Consider the following 3,174-nt stretch of genomic DNA (forward strand, 5'->3'; position numbering starts at 1 on the left):
ATTTATTTTAGAGACACTTTCAAATTTATCAGAATATTTGGACTGAAGATTGGAATAGTGAAATTTTCATTCGCTTAACCATGAAACGATTCGTATCCAATTAACTAAAGACTTGTTTTGTTTACACTTTTCCCTCCGGTTTTTTGTTCTATGTGTGCCATAAATATCGCCATCCGTTTAGAGAAAAATTTGTAGTTTAGAATCAGTAGTTCTTTGACTGCTATTTCTAAATTTTCAGTATGTTGGAGAAGCAACTCAATGCTAATCCCTGTATATTTATGATTTATGTATGTATATATGTATATATAAATGTTTTAAGTATTTTAAAAACCAAAACGATCCAGATTATAATAAATTAATTACACAGATCGAGGGTTAGTATTATTACCTCGTATTTCAATAGTTTATTTCCTTTCAATAAGAAATTTACGGAAGGAAAGGTTAGCAATCTATTTTCTCGGAAATTTCTTGCAGGAGTATACCTACATCTGAAATGCTGAAATACCAGGGTCCACGTAGAACTAACTGTCGACGTGTTTCATTAATCTTTTTATAACTTGCATCGTTTTGGCATTAAAATATATTTAAAACATTCATTGATACCAGACAAAGCTTCATGGAAACTTTACAATTCTAATATATATACATACATATATGAGTGTGTGTGTGTGTGTGTGTGTGTGTGTGTGTGTGTGTGTGTGTGTGTGTGTGTGTGTGTGTGTGTGTGTGCTTGTGTGTATGCATGTATGCACATAATGCATGCATGCAATTATATGCGATCTACAGTGCATAAGTATAGCATTTTGAAAGTAAGTCCAGATGCATATATTAAAATAAACACACATGCGTCACATATTCTTTCCTTGTACATGGATCCGTGTTTATAATATAGAAATATACATACAAATTATATACATTAGAGTTGTTACAATCCACTGACCTTCTGTACCAGTAGTTCTGCATCGTAGAATTACATACAAATTTAACAAAGCATTTTTAAACTTATTAAAATAGAAGAAAACTATTGCTTACCATGTTTTATTGACCATACTTGTGTTTAACAACATAATGAATAACACATTCCTGAAGCCTTTCAAACATTACTCTAGTTTTTTTGTTTGTTTTTTTCTATAAAGCCTTACGTTATGTTTTAAAAAACCTGCAGTGCACTGTTTCAGAACAACTGTTTAATGCAGTCTCGTGACTTGTTGTAATTTGCATACAAACCGCCCATAAATCACACCTTGCTGTCTTAAAAAAGGAGGAGCACATGGGATGATGTAGTACTAGATACACTATGGCTGAAAAAGTACGGGATGCCCATGACCTGAAAGCCTCTGATAATAGATCATTCAGTTTAATCAGAGCAGAATTGATTGATAACAAATGACATGCTTCATGTTAATAGAAAACCGAACAAGTTACATTTTCAAAAAAATTTATCTAAATACTTCAATTTCTAAATTGGGGTGTAGTTATATTTAACGAGCCTCAGCTTATTACTGGTACTTATTCGTAGCGAAATTGTTAAGCTGAAGATGAAACTGAACAACATATTAACTTCCTCAAAGTTAAGTAATCTACTAACCAGACTGCTCCAGTATAGTTGGTAAGTGTTCTCTAGAATATCTGTAAGTCTGTAAAGGTCGCCAATAACATCTGATGTCTGTTATTTGGCAGAGTCAGACGTGAAATACATTGGACAGCGGACAAGAAGAATAGTTACTTCACTGAGATTTTTTGGCTGCTAAGAAAATGGATATACACGAAGGCATTGATGGGCAAGCAAAATACGTGGGTTGGCTAGATTGATAAATGAGTAAAGTAGACAAATCCTTAACTTGAATAATTATATAACTGGCTGGCAGGCTCATTCGCTTGTTGTATTGTATGACTATATTGTTGTTCTAGCTGGATAGTGGATATGTAGATGAATGGTCGGTCGGTCGGTCGGTCGGTCGGTCGGTTGGTTGGTTGGTTGGTTGGTTGGTTGGTTGGTTGGTTGGTTAGCTAGGGTAATGGTTAGTTAGACGCGTGTTTGTATTGATGATTGGGTAGTTGAGTGTCTCGGTGGCTGCTCGGTTAGTCTGAAAGCTGTATGAATGGATATATGTATGACTGAACAGATAGAAATATGATGGAACGAATACGTAGTTGTTCCTATATTATTTCATGCATGGCTATACAAAGGAATAGCCGTTCTCAGACTACAATAAGCAGTTCTAAATACTGCCCTTAGCAATCAGATTGGCGCCGCAATTTATACCTTAACATTGCGAAATGAAATTATCCGAAAATATCTTTAATAATTAATCGATCATCAATTCCAAATTTGTGATTCTTTTCTCTTGCTTTTAATAAAAGTGTTCAACTAGAGTGGTTTGCCGTCTTTGAGCAACCAAGCATTGCTTCATATACCGTTAAGTATAATCACAGAGCCATAAAAGAATGATCAAAAAGAGGCTGGCTTGCTAGCTATTCCGAAATTTCAGAAGCTTCAAAGATCTGAAAAATCGATAAGGAATCTCTCGCTTCGTTTTCGAAAATGACTCCTTGATTAAAAACAATTTACTTCAAAAGTTGTAATCGGTTGATGGCGACCCGTCAGTGACAGTATCGGCAATCCATTGATGATATTCTACCGCATCTAATCGTATAGTAAATCAACATACAAATATGGCTGCTAATATAATGGTGCACACACGCAAACCGGGCGAGTGAATAATGTATTAGTAGCAAGTTCACATCTAAGTGAAAAAGAAGATTTAATATGTGAGAATCTAAATTCAACAAAATGTGGGAAATATATTTCTAGATCTTCGGAGAATATTGCATTCCGTTGAATAATCTGAAGTCAAATAATTGTCGGAGTATCGGTGTTGTTTGAACCGACATTATATATATGACTGATAAATTTTTTAATACATCTCGTAATTATGATTTTTTTTAAATGTTTCAAGCATTGTTAGAACTCTCATCGAAAACAGATGACTGTAACGATCCATCAAATATTTTCAACCTCATAAGGGAACCTCTACGTATCCATTCCACAAAGAAGAAATTGTATTGAAATCCCCCTTAAATTACACTATATTGTCTTAAAGAAAGACTAAACACACTGAGCCATATAAAAGCTCTTACAAAAAAGATGGTTTGATCATATGTATCCGCGAT

At 34.2% G+C, this 3,174-nt stretch overlaps 1 long non-coding RNA gene across 1 annotated transcript in view; it reads right to left on the minus strand.

Annotated features, from left to right (window-relative positions):
• LOC128249957 (uncharacterized) overlaps positions 1–1,115 on the minus strand; it is a 52,326-nt gene extending 51,211 nt beyond the window's left edge. Inside the window, exon 1 of the long non-coding RNA XR_008266104.1 lies at positions 1,033–1,115. This is a non-coding gene — a long non-coding RNA (uncharacterized LOC128249957). The remainder of the gene's footprint in view (positions 1–1,032) is intronic.
• Between the last annotated feature and the right edge of the window lie 2,059 nt (positions 1,116–3,174).

The sequence above is a fragment of the Octopus bimaculoides genome, chromosome 1, assembly GCF_001194135.2.
Source record: "Octopus bimaculoides isolate UCB-OBI-ISO-001 chromosome 1, ASM119413v2, whole genome shotgun sequence".
Taxonomy (NCBI): domain Eukaryota; kingdom Metazoa; phylum Mollusca; class Cephalopoda; order Octopoda; family Octopodidae; genus Octopus; species Octopus bimaculoides.